General features: G+C 42.8%; 1 pseudogene; it reads left to right on the forward strand.

The window, feature by feature from the left end:
* Window positions 1-3,315: 3,315 nt before the first annotated feature.
* Window positions 3,316-14,619, forward strand: part of LOC135507518 (parkin coregulated gene protein-like) — a 199,267-nt pseudogene continuing 187,963 nt past the window's right edge.

Consider the following 14,619-nt stretch of genomic DNA (forward strand, 5'->3'; position numbering starts at 1 on the left):
ATCTATCAGGGTGTGTAGGGTGTAAATATGATCAGTCGTGCGTTGTTTATTTTATAAATCAAATGTGTCTTTTACTCAAGACATTGTGCTTATTTAAGGTGGTTTAGAACTCTTGCAGTTGTAATACTACAGAAAACCTTCCCCATGTTAAGGTTTACTCAAATGCAACTGTAATTGTTAAGGTCAGATTTGTCTCTGTTCTAAAAAAAGAGTCCTTGATTCCAGATATCAGAGAAATAACCTACACTCAGGATCAAATAAAACAGTTTTAATACAGACAATTGACATTTTGCACTAGTGAGTTTGAGCATCTCATTCAGGATGCCATCAGGTCCGCATGCTTTTTTACATTTGAGGGCCTAAAGTTTCTTAAATAGCTCCTGGTCAGTAATTGGGGGGTCCAATGGACTTTGATTGTCCTTTATAGCTCTTCCTAATCCATTCAACTTCTCATGAATTTCGCATTGTTCTGCATTAGCTTCAATTTGAACGGTGTTCTCTCGCTCTCTTGCTCTCTCTCTCTCTCTCTCTCTCTCTCTCCTCTCTCCATTTGTATACATTTTTCTCTCCTCTTTCTCTCCTCTCGTTCCTCTCTTTCCCTTTGTCTACCTTTCTCTCTCTCCTCTCTCTCTGCCTCTCTGTCTCTCCCTTTGTCTGCCTTTCTCTCTCTCTATTTCTCTCTCTCTCGCTCTCCCTCTCTCTCTCTCTGCCTCTGTCTCTCCCTTTGTCTGCCTCTCTCTCTCTCTCTTTCTCTCTCTCTCTTTGTCTACCTTTCTCTCTCTCTCTTTGTCTACCTCTACCTTTTTTCTCTCTCTCACTTCTCTCTCTCTCTCTCTCTCTCTCTCTCTCTCTCTTTTTCTCTCTCTCTCTTACTCCCCCCGTCCCTCACTGTGTATGCATGACTGCTCTGTAGCCAGTTCTATACAGACCAGTCTTTTTGATCTGTGGGCCAGAACACAGGATGAGAGTGATCCGCTGGCACAACAAAAACATCCCATTACAGACTTGGGCACAGTCCTGACGGCCTGGGTCTTAGGGGGCTGCTGACAGATGATTCTGCCGCGGAGACTGCCTAACTCTCTCTCTCTCTCACACACGCACACACACACACGCACACACACACACACACGCACGCACGCACACACACACACACACACACACACACACACACACACACACACACACACACACACACACACACACACACACACACACACACACACACACACACACACACACACACACAATACAGTGGGGCAAAAAAAGTATTTAGTCAGCCACCAATTGTGCAAGTTCTCCCACTTAAAAATATGAGAGCGGCCTGTAATTTTCATCATAGGTACACTTTAACCATGACAGACAAAATGAGGGAAAAAATCCAGAAAATCACATTGTAGGATTTTTAATGAATTTATTTGCAAATTATGGTGGAAAATAAGTATTTGGTCAATAACAAAAGTTTATCTCAATACTTTGTTGTCTACCCTTTGTTGGCAATGACAGAGGTCAAATGTTTTCTGTAAGTCTTCACAAGGTTTTCACACACTGTTGCTGGTATTTTGGCCCATTCCTCCATGCAGATCTCCTCTAGAGCAGTGATGTTTTGGGGCTGTTGCTGGGCAACACGGACTTTCAACTCCCTTCAAAGATTTTCTATGGGGTTGAGATCTGGAGACTGGCTAGGCCACTCCAGGACCTTGAAATGCTTCTTACGAAGCCACTCCTTCGTTACCCGGGCGGTGTGTTTGAGATCATTGTCATGCTGAAAGGTCACGTTTAATCTTCAATGCCCTTGCTGATGGAAGGAGGTTTTCACTCAAAATCTCATGATACATGGCCCCATTCATTTTTCCTTTACACGGATCAGTCGTCCTGGTCCCTTTGCAGAAAAACAGCCCCAAAGCATGATGTTTACACCCCCATGCTTCACAGTAGGTATGGTGTTCTTTGGAAGCAACTCAGCATTCATTGTCTCCAAACACGACGAGTTGAGTTTTTACCAAAAGTTATACTTTGGTTTCATCTGACCATATGACATTCTCCCAATCTTCTTCTGGATCATCCAAATGCTCTCTAGCAAACTTCAGACGGGCCTGGACATGTACTGGCTTAAGCAGGGGGACACGTCTGGCACTGCAGGATTTGAGTCCCTGGCGGCGTAGTGTGTTACTGATGGTAGGCTTTGTTACTTTGGTCCCAGCTCTCTGCAGGTCATTCACTAGGTCCCCCCGTGTGGTTCTGGGATTTTTGCTCACCGATCTTGTGATCATTTTGACCCCACGGGGTGAGATATTGCATGGAGCCCCAGATCGAGGGAGATTATCAGTGTTCTTGTATGTCTTCCATTTCCTAATAATTGCTCCCACAGTTGATTTCTTCAAACCAAGCTGCTTACCTATTGCAGATTCAGTCTTCCCAGCCTGGTGCAGGTCTACAATTTGGTGTCTGGTGTCCTTTGACAGCTCTTTGGTCTTGGCCATAGTGGAGTTTGGAGTGTGACTGTCTGAGGTTGTGGACAGGTGTATTTTATACTGATAACAAGTTCAAACAGGTGCCATTAATACAGGTAACGAGTGGAGGACAGAGGAGCCTCTTAAAGAAGAAGTTACAAGTCTGTGAGAGCCAGAAATCTTGCTTGTTTGTAGGTGACCAAATACTTAATTTCCACCATAATTTGCAAATAAATTGATAAAAAATCCTACAATGTAATTTTCTGGATTTTTTCCCCTCATTTTGTCTGTCTTAGTTTAAATGTACCTATGATGAAAATTACAGGCCTGTCATATTTTTAAGCGGGAGAACTTGCACAATTGGTGGCTGACTAAATACTTTTTTTGCCCCACTGTACATGCCAAAACCTGGATACTTTTCTCCTCCCTAAACAATGTTGAAGTTCAGTGTCATGAGCTGCCCTGGAGGCAGAACTGAGCAATTCCCCCTAGATAGGCCAGCTCCAAAGTCTATATTGTAAAAATTGTTTTAGTCTTAATTTAAGGTTAGGGTTAGCTACATTTTATGATATTGGTTTATCAGTAGTCTATGTGTCTGGGCATTTATCTTGTCTGTGCATCTTACAGTACATGCACACATACACACGTCCGCTCCCTAGGACACAATTCCCCATGCACACACACACACACACACACACACACACACACACACACACACACACACACACACACACACACACACAAACACAAACTGACTCAGTGATGGATAGTCCCTTTCCATTTTAAACAGTTAGAATGCATGCTGCCCTGGGGGCCCTTATGTGTGGAAGTACTTTGAAGTGTCCACATTTAATTCATCTCTAAGATGAATGAGTGGGAGCCAGAGCAGTTGCCTGCAAGCAACCCGTCCGAGACGCAAGTAGAAACAAATGTAGCAGCAAAGCCAGATACCCGTCTCTGTTGGGTTTTACTCCCAGCAGACCAGGGCAGATAACGATTCATTCCATCAATCAAGGCCTTTATTGTTCCAGATTAGGGCAGAATGCTGATTAGGCTCTCAAGTTGTTGATTACAGTTAGTCCTGCTATGGGGACTGTCTACCTGCTTAAGCTTACTACAAGCTCTATGCATATACAAGATTTGGAGTGTTGCAATGTCGTTTTTTGGTCACAAAAGTAGCAGCTCCTTGTAATTGTTGGTCACAAAAGTAGTGGATCCTTGTAATACCCTCCAGCAGTCAACTTAATTTTCTATAGTCATAGGGGCAGTGTTGTCGCTTGGTTCCTTGATCTGATCTATAGGCTATAGAAAAGGAATTGGCATACCTAGTCTGTTGCATCACTGAATGCATTCAACCGAAATATCTTCCACATATAACCCAATCCCTCTGAATCAGAGAGGTGCTGGGGGCTGCATTAATCAACCTCACGTCTTCGGCGCCTGGGGAATAGTTGTTGTTGAGAGTTAACTGCCTTGCTCAACGGCAAAGCAGCAGATTCTTTTCCCAAATTGCCAGCTCGGGGATTCAAACCAGCAACTTTTCGGTTACTTGGCCCAACACTCTTAACCGCTAGGCTACCTGCCGCCCATGCTATTCATCAAAGTAGCCAGTTTTTCATTGATAACCAAATATAATCTCAGCGACTGTTCAAACAGCATACCAAACAACATAAATCCACCCAAAAAGGTATTTTGTTTAGAAGTAATAACTGGTAATTACAGGCTATTGTGGAATGGTAGAACCTACTGTAGCCAACCAGCTAGCCAGGAGCTTTTTTCTCTGTGAACAAAACATGATGACGTTCTATTCTTTACAGCTGATATGGGAATGAATACACAAGCAGCTTATCAAACTGGGATAATGTTTGAGGTTACACCGGCAAGTATAAGAATATTTTCCTGGGTGGCAGCGTAGCCTAGTGGTTAGAGTGTTGGACTAGTAACAGTGAAGGTTGCAAGTTCAAACCCCCGAGCTGACAATGTACACATCTGTCGTTCTGCCCCTGAACAGGCAGTTAATCCACTGTTCCTCGGCCGTCATATAAAATAATTGAAAATAAGAATTTGTTCTTAACTGACTTGCCTAGTTAATTAAAATTATACATTTCACATGGAGATGTGTGAAGCTAAAAAAGCCAGCTACCTTGCTATGTTATTTTGCCAGGCTAAAACCTGCTAGCCAGAATAAAACCAGCTACCCAGGCTAAAACCTGCTAGCCAGAATAAAACCAGCTACCCAGGCTAAAACCTGCTAGCCAGAATAAAACCAGCTAGCCAGGCTAAAACCAGCTAGCCAGAATAAAACCAGCTAGCCAGGCTAAAACCTGCTAGCCAGAATAAAACCAGCTAGCCAGAATAAAACCAGCTAGCCAGGCTAAAACCAGCTACCCAGGCTAAAACCAGCTAGCCAGGCTAAAACCAGCTAGCCAGGCTCAGTCCTCGAATTTCAACCCGGCATTTACTTTTCGTTCCTCTCACTCACATGGCTCTCTCAGATATCGCAATTCTTCTTAGCCAATGACAGTCACGTGTTCATGCCCTTCTCACAGGAGTCGCAACTTCGAAGTAGGCAACTAGTGAAGACAGACATCGGGGATGCAACAGCGCACGTTGAATTCCAAGGTGCATATTGGAGATGGTAGAAGAACTGTCCACATTTACTTTGTCAGACAACAAGATGAGTAACGAACAGCAAAAGCACTAGCCTATGTCACTCTACTTTCCCCAATTTTACAGAAGTTGACCTATTCTATTGTTCAGCTTGTCGTTCTGTGCGATAAATACATATTCCAAATATACTCTAGGACAAAAAGAGTTCTCCTATTGGGAAGAAGAACCCTTTTGGAACCCTTTTCTAAGAGTGTTCACTATATATTAGTGATAATAGTTACTACAACCACTGTGAACAGCAATAACCCTGACGCAACAGATCAGAACGTTTAGCTTAAAATGTTATTAAACTATTATGCTATTTCTTCACATTATAATCGCAGCAATCTGCACATGGCAGCAGGTTATAAGCATGAATGTTCCAAAATGCAATTAGAAGTTAAACACTGCTCTCAAAAGCGTCCTGCAAATGTGAGCAGTTTCATATGACAGAGATGAAAATGCCCTTCATCAATGTAGAAAGAGGGAAGATCTAAAGATGCAACAACAAGCATGGGTTGTTAATATGACTAGGACTGTGTCTTTGGCTGCTGGACAACGAAGGGAAGATGACAACATGAGAGAAATACTGGTTCCACTGGCATATGAGGAAGTGTTAAAATAATCGCCCCAACATTCCCATGGTCGGAACATGGTAAGACATGCCCCATAAAAATGACAAAACCATTACGTTTATGGTTAAATGGTTTCAAAATGTTGACAGCCACCGCTCAGATGGCAAGGCGTGTGATGTTGCAGTGTGCAACAGGCTCTGGCCTTTATCTCCTATCTGAACAAACAGGGCCCCAAGTATGTCGACAGAATCAGGCCTTTAGATATTAATACTGCCCTACCAAGCAAAAAAGCAGTAACTGCTCATTTGGTCGGAAATTAGCTAATGTCATTTTTGCTACATTGAAAACATGCTTAATCATGTGGACAAGTATCCTGCCTCTATTGTATTGTGTTTTGGAGAAAATGAGGGTCATGTTAGCAGTAACTGCATGAGGTTTACTGTGTAACCAAGGTAAATAAAAGCACATTTTTCTCAGTTCCACACTGTGAGCAAAAACTGCCTTTTTGTTTGGTAGGGCAGAATAATGATCCTACATTTGTTAAACATGACTGGTGTTTAGCCTAATTACAGTACCAGTCAAAAGTTTGGACACACCTACGCATTCAAGGGTTTTTCTTTATTTTCTATTTATTTACTATTTTCTACATTGTGGAATAATAAACTGTGCAGTAACAAATAGGGAATCATGTAGTAACCAAAAAAAGTGAAAAACAAATCAAAATATATATTTAGATTTTAGATTCTTCAAAGTAGCCACCCTTTGCCTTGATGACAGCTTGCATACTCTTGGCATTCTCTCAACCAGCTTTACCTGGAATGCTTTTCCAACAGTCTTGAAGGTGTTCCCACATAGTTTCATAGTTTTGATGTCTTCACTATTATTCTAGAATGTAGAAAATAGTAAAAATAAAGAAAAACCCTTGAATGATAATGTGTCCAAACCTTTGGCTGGTACTGTATATGTAATGAAATGAAAAGTTTGGCCAAATTTTCAGGCGTATCCCTCATGTCAGCATCGGTCTGGTTATGACCAGCTGTAACCAATATGTACACGATATCACCTACACTTCGACATGTAGGCTAATTATTTTCGTACATTTACATGCTCTTATGTTTTCCCTTACAGAACAGCTAAAGAAAAGTTCATTTAATTAGCTATTTTGGTTAATTGCCTTGGTGCCCTGGCAGATGGCCTTGGTGCCCTAGCAGATGGCCTTGGTGCCCTAGCAGATGGCCTTGGTGCCCTAACAGATGGCCTTGGTGCCCTAACAGATGGCCTTGGTGACCTAGTAGATACCCTGGCAGATGGCCTTGGTGCCCTAACAGATGGCCTTGGTGCCCTAGCAGATGGCCTTGGTGCCCTAACAGATGGCCTTGGTGCCCTAGTAGATGGCCTTGGTGCCCTAGTAGATGGCCTTGGTGTCCTAGCAGATGGCCTTGGTGCCCTGGACAGATTGGGCACTTGAAGTGCCAAATGGCCTTGATGCCCTAATAGATGGCCTTGGTGCCCTAGCAGATGGCCTTGGTGCCCTAACAGATGGCCTTGGTGCCCTAACAGATGGCCTTGGTGCCCTAACAGATGGCCTTGGTGCCCTAACAGATGGCCTTGGTGCCCTAACAGATGGCCTTGGTGACCTAGTAGATACCCTGGCAGATGGCCTTGGTGCCCTAACAGATGGCCTTGGTGCCATGGCAGATGGCCTTGATGCCCTGACAGATTGCCTTGGTGCCCTAACAGATGGCCTTGGTGCCCTAACAGATGGCCTTGGTGCCCTAACAGATGGCCTTGGTGCCCTAACAGATGGCCTTGGTGCCCTAACAGATGGCCTTGGTGCCCTAGTAGATGGCCTTGGTGCCCTAGCAGATGGCCTTGGTGCCCTAACAGATGGCCTTGGTGCCCTAACAGATGGCCTTGGTGCCCTAACAGATGGCCTTGGTGCCCTAGTAGATGGCCTTGGTGCCCTAGTAGATGGCCTTGGTGTCCTAGCAGATGGCCTTGGTGCCCTGGTAGATTGGGCACCTCTTGAAGGCCAAATGGCCTTGCCCCTAACATCAGGAAATTCCAGGCCTGGCCCTGAGCTACTACTACAGCAATGGCCAGATGGGATGATAGCTAGACAAACCTGTAGATTCTATTGGTTAACCTCTTGAAACTCCCCATCCCGGATCCGGGATTGTAACTGCCTCAGGCTCATTAGCATAACGCAACGTTAACGATTTCTGAAAATCGCAAATAAAATTAAAATAATGCGTTTGCTCTCAAGTGCCTTTTCTTAACAACAGTCATCTCAGATTTTCAAAATATGCTTTTGAACCATAGAAATTGACTAATTTGTGTAACAGATGCAAAGCTAGCATAGCATTTTGTGTAGCATGTAGCACGCAACATTTTCACAAAACAGATAACCAAATAAATAAAATCATTTACCTTTGAAGAGCTTCTGATGTTTTCAATGAGGAGACTCCCAGCCACATACCAAATGCAGTGTTTCCTGAAAGCGTCTGTGTGTAGGAGAAATCGGCTACATTGCGCCTGCCCGAAGAAAATGCAGTCACCTACAACGTGAAACTTTTTCCGGATTAACTACATAATATGACCGAAACATGGCAAACGTTGTTTGGCCTCAAGGTGTTTTTTCACATATCTCTTCATTGACATGCATGGAAGCTTGCCTTCTGTGCCCCATGGAAAAATACTGGCAGGTGACTTTTGGGCACCTCTTCGGCGCAGGACACCGGGCGGACACGTGGTAAATGTGGTCTCTTATGGTCAATCTTCCAACGATCTGCCTACAAATACGTCACAATGCTGCAGACACCTTGGGAAAACGACAGAAAGGGCAGACTCATTCCTCTTGCGTTCACAGCCATATAAGGAGATCATGAAAGACAGAGCCTCAAAAATCCTTGTCATTTCCTGGATGCCAAGTCATCTTGGTTTTGCCTGAAGGTTAAGCACGCACAGAGAAGATATTTGTATTTCTGGACACGTCAGAGTGTTTTCTTTCGAACAGTAGCAATTATATGCATAGTCGAGCATCTTTTTGTGACAAAATATCTTGTTTAAAAACGTTTTTCTTCCAAAAATGAAATAGCGCCACCATAAGTGTGGTTAACTAGCGTGAGTCAGTATGGCTACTTTCTCTCTTCTCTCCGTGTCACCCACACTGGCCCCTCCCCCGACTGCTTCAGCAGAAAACAGAGCGTAACCGTCTGTCCCGAGTCACGCAGGCTGCTCGGCATGCAAGTGTCCAAGTTTATTTTATGTATTGGATTTTTTTATCCAGATATATGCGAAAAAATGTCATAATTTTAAAAGTGAAAGGATTTCAAATGCCCATCCCTAACACACACACATACACACGCACTCACGCATGCACACACACACACGCGCACTCACAAGCACACACACACACACACAAAAGGCTAAGGACGGCAATGACTGCATGTGTGGGTATGCAAGCCACTGTCGCCCCTCATGATGAGTTTACTTTGTTGTGGCCCCCACCTCCAATAAGTTGCTAATAGGTGGTTGTAGAATTTAACGTCTTAGGCGGGTATCGGCCTAATTCTGCCCTGCATGCGTTATTTGGTGTTTTACATTGTACACAGAGGATATTTTTGCAGAATTCTGCATGCAGTCTCAATTTGGTGTTTTGTGAATTTTTGGTTGGTGAGCGGACCCCAGATCTCACAACCATAAAGGTCAATGCCTTGTGTCTCAGATTGTTCACAGCTTTGTGGAAGTTTCCTGTAGTGCTGATGTTTAGGCCGAAGTAGATATATATTTTTTTGTGTGCTGTAGGGCAATGCTGTCTAGATGGAATTTATATTTGTGGTCCTGGCAACTGGACCTTTTTTGGAACACCATTATTTTTTTCTTACTGAGATTCACCTTCAGGGCCCAAGTCTGACAGAATCTGTGCAGAAGATCTAGGTGCGGCTGTAGGCCCTCCTTGGTTGGGGACAGAAGCACCAGATCATCTGTAAACAATAAACATTCTAGTGGGGTGAGGCCCGGGTGTTGCAGACTGTTCTAGTGCCCCCTCTCTCCTTTCAACCTTCTGCCTTAGCATGTTCTCCATCTCTCAGATTGTTATGGCTGCAGCTCTGGCCTAGCTCTGTCTCAGTGCCGAGGCACCCTGGTACACGTACACACACACACACACACACACACACACACACACACACACACACACACACACACACACACACACACACACACACACACACACACACACACACACACACACACACACACACACACACACACACACACACACACACACACACACACAGCCCTAATATGGGCTTTATATAGTATAGCAGCTTCAGCTTTTCAATTACGATGGCTAATGATAAGTAACCATAACAACCCAGTCTGGCTTTAGTCCTGTACACGCTATATGGGACCACTATGTACGAAAACATTGCTATGTACACTATTACTGTGTATACTATGGTATTACTATGTATACTATGGACACATCAAAGACATTGTGTGTGTTGGTGTTTGTGTGTGCGTGTATTTGTGTGAATCATTTCACAGTCCCTATTGTGCCATGACATGTAATTTTACTGTTTGCGTGAGTAATTGGAGATGAGAGTTCCATGCGATCATATACTGTGTGTTGCAATGAAATTGTTTTGGACTTGAGGTCTGTGAAGAGACCCCTGGTGGAATGCCTTGTGGGTGTCTGTGTCACGCCCTGACCTTAGAGATCCTTTAAATTCTCTATTTGGTAGGTCAGGGTATGACTAGGGTGGGAAATCTACGTTTATATTTCTTTGTTGGTCGAGTATGGTTCCCAATCAGAGGCAGCTGTCTATCGTTGTCTCTGATTGGGGATCATACTTAGGCAGCCCTTTTTCCCACCTTCTGTTGTGGGATCTTGTCTTTGGTTGTTGCATGTGTTTGCACTCCGAGCTTCACGTTCGTTGAGTTGTTTATTGTTTTCGTTGGAACATTTAAAATTAAAAGAAAATGTACGCTTACAACGCTGCACCTTGGTCTTCATTTAACGACGGACTTGACAGTCTGAGCTGAATGGTATTTGATTATGCAGACAATCTGGAATTTTCATCACAGTAAATATTTCTCATAAAAACTAGAAGAGAAGCAGTTAAACTCTCGTCAACTCTCAACCAGGAAAGACTGGCATGTTGTTGATGTGTGTGCAGTTAAGGGCGTAAAGGTGTGCTGCTCTGTTTTGAACCAGCTGCAGATTTGCTAGGTCTTTCTTTGCTGCACTTGAAGATATTACCGGACACGTAATCAAGATGGGACATGACCAGAACCAGAGCAACTAGTAAAGTAGTTTTTTGTCTGTCAGAAACAGACATACGCCTCTCCATCTTCACAACAACTTTGTCAATATGACTTGACCATAATAACTGACCATCCAATGTTATAACTAGGAGTTTAGCTTCCTCAACTTGTTCATTGGTCACAACCTTTATGTACAACTCCCGTTAGGGTTTAGGTCTAAGAGAATGTTTTGTACCAAATGCAATGCTTTTAGTTTTAGCTGTATTTAAGACCAGTTTATTATGAATGACCCATTACCCAAGTGAGTTTTTTTCAATAACAATTCATGAAAAATAACATCAAAGACTGCACTGAAATCCAGCTCCAACTCATCTTATTATAAATGTATTTTAACCAATCATCAGTCATCTGAGTCAGTGCAGTACAAGTTGATTGCCCTTCTCTAAATGCATGTTTAAAGACAGTAGTTAACTTGTCCTCTGACAAATAGCATATTTGGTCCAACACAATTCTCCCCATCAGTTTACTAAGAACAGGCAGCAAACTGATTGGGCGGCTGTTAGAGCCAGAAAGGGGTGTTTTATTGTCACATAAATACAGTTAATACAGATGTATACCAATTTGTGTTTAATTAACCTCCAAAATACAGGTAAACACACCTTTACATGTTTTCTTTTAAAGCTGTGAGTGCTAATTATATGATATACTATCAATAATTGTTTCATTTACAACTTGTCTAAGTCCTATCATCAACTGATGTCAGCCAGTATAGAACTGTGGATTGACTGTATTGTTTGAATGGAATGTTGGCATATTGGTAGTTCATTTGAATCATTCCTCTAAAACTGGCTGGCTAGCTAGGTAACACACACACAGTGCAGATTGTGTAAAATAATGTATCGTATCACAGCTCTGGCAAACCATGGTTGACCAACGCCCTGACCAAAATGGCTGATCTTTAGACCATCATAAGAAGGTTCATGCCCATTATAGTATTGTAATTCCTAATTATATGGTTTTGACATGCATGTCTGTCAGTCTAAATACATGTACAGTGCATTCAGAAAGTACTCAGACACCTTGACTTTTTCCACATTTTTTTTTCTTTGTTTACAGCCTTATTCTAAAATGCATCTTTTAACAGAAATACCTTATTTACATAAGTATTCAGACCCTTTGTTACGAGACAAGAAATTGAGTTCTGGTGCATCCTGTTTCCGTTGCTCTTCCTTGATTGGAGTCCACCTGTGGTAAATTAAATTGATTGGACATGATTTGTACAGGCAAACACCTTTCTATATAAGGTCTCACAGTTGATTGTGCATGTCAGAGCCAAACCCAAGCCATGAGGTCAAAGGAATTGTCTGTAGAGCTCCAAGACAGGATTATGTCGAGGCACAGATCTGGGGAAGAGTACCAAAAAATGTCTGCTGCATTGAAGGTCCCAAATAACACAGTGGCCTCCATCATTCTTAAATGGAAGAAGTTTGGAACCACCAAGATTCTTCCTAGAGCTGGTCGCCCGGCCAAACTGAGCAATCGGAGGAGAAAGGCTTTGGTCAGGGAGGTGACCAAGAACCTGATGGTCACTCTTACAGAGCTCCAGAGTTCCTCTGTGGAGATGGGAGAACCTTCCAGAAGAACAACCATCAGCACTCCACCAGTCACGCCTCTATGAGTGTCAAGACGGAAGCCCCTCAGGAGACAGCCATGTTCAAGTATTGCCATAAATTTTCAATCCGATTTAAGCCGAAACCATAACACTCAAGAAAAATTCATGTTGTCCTGGTAAGCAACTCCAGTGTATATTTGTCCTTGTGTTTTGGTGTATTGTCCTGCTGAAAGGTGAATTTGTCTCCCAGTGTCTGATTTTGCCTGTGCTTAGCTCTGTTCCATTTCTTTTTATCCTAGTATGCTTGTCCGTGCCATTGACAAGCACACCCATAACAAGATGCAGCCACCACCATGCTTAAAAATGTGAAGAGTTTTACTAAGTGATGTTAGATTTTCCACAAACATAACACTTTGTAATCAGGACATAAAGTTAATATCTTTGCCACAATTTTTGCAGTTTTACTTTAATGCCTTATTGCAAAAAGGAATGGAATATTCTTATTCTGTACTGGCTTCCTTCTTTTCACACTGTCATAAAGTTTAGTATTGTCAAATCAAATGTAACATATTGGTAGATGTTATTGCAGGTGCAGCAAAATGCTTGTGGAGTAACTACAATTTTGTTGATCCGTCCTCAGTTTTCTCCTTATCACAGCCATTAAAGTCCAGAACAGGCTATGGGAGGTCCATGACTGCATGGAACTCTATTCCACATCAAGTAACTCATGTAAGCAGTAAAATCTGATTGAAAAAAACCGAACAGATAAAAATACCTCTTGTGGAACAGTGGGGACTGTGAAGAGGACTACACACCAGCATAGACACACATATACACACATGCACAATAATATACGCACGATACACACACGTACAAATGGATTTTGTGTTGTACTGTAGATATGTGGTAGTAGAGTATTGGCCTGAGGGCACACACTTAAGCCCCATTTCCATTGGCACTTTGAAGGTCTTGGTGGGCTAGCTCAAATTGAGGTTCCACTGCCTCCAGAAATGAGAAATTATGTAATGTTGCTAGGTAGCCAAATTGGGACTGTGTTGCTAGCTAGCAAGATGTTGAATAATTTAATTCACCCTCCCCATGCTGTAAGTAACGTTACTCCTGTCAATGCCAGCCAGAATTAACCTTGCTAGCTAGCCATGTATTTAGCTTGCTAACATTAGCTAGCTAGGTTAGTGTCATCACAAACAGGCTAGCTAGCTAGGTTAATTCCTACCTTGCTTTCCATGGCATTGGCTATGAGCTAGCTAGCTACCTAAGCAAACCAAACGACAGGTTTGGTATGATGGAGCTCGCTAGCTTTCAATATAACCTGACCAGCTACAACTCCGGATAGCTCACTTTAGCTAGCGAGCTTGTTTAAAGTCTGATTTGCAAGCTAACTTTAAGTAGCTACGTAACATTGGAGGGCTGACTGTTCTCATAAAAGTGTGTCTGTTGCAAAAATAAATGAAGGATCCAGCTATGGTGGTAATTCGTGTCATTTCTGACTACAGAGGTACTGCTTGTCCATGTGCTAGCTAACAGCAACAAGCCCAGATGAGCTAGCTGAACATTGTGTCAGCATCCAGCAGTGATCAACTGGTGGTTGCATAGTAATGCCATCACCAACCCGAATTCTAATGGAGCAGGCACCAGCGGTGAAACTGGCACGGGTTTCCCTCGACCCAGCTCAAATTTGGCCCTAATTTTAAGTATCAGTGGAAAGGGTGCTTAAAAGGATGCTTAAAAGGGTGCTTAAATGTGTTGTGAAATCTGTTGTATAATGTCATGTTTTTAATTGTATATAACTGCCTTCATTTTGCTGGACCCCAGGAAGAGTAGCTGCTGCCTTGGCAGGAACTAATGGGGATTCGTAATAAATACAAATAGTGAAATCCATGAGAGGTTTCCTTCCTCTCCAGCAACTGAGTTAGGAAGGATGCCTGTATCTTTGTAGTGACTGGGTGTGTTGATACACCATCCAAAGTGTAATTAATAACATCACCATGATATTTAATGTCTGGTTTTACCCATCCACTAGTAGGTGCTCTTCTTTGCGAGT

The sequence above is a fragment of the Oncorhynchus masou genome, chromosome 21, assembly GCF_036934945.1.
Source record: "Oncorhynchus masou masou isolate Uvic2021 chromosome 21, UVic_Omas_1.1, whole genome shotgun sequence".
NCBI lineage: Eukaryota > Metazoa > Chordata > Actinopteri > Salmoniformes > Salmonidae > Oncorhynchus > Oncorhynchus masou.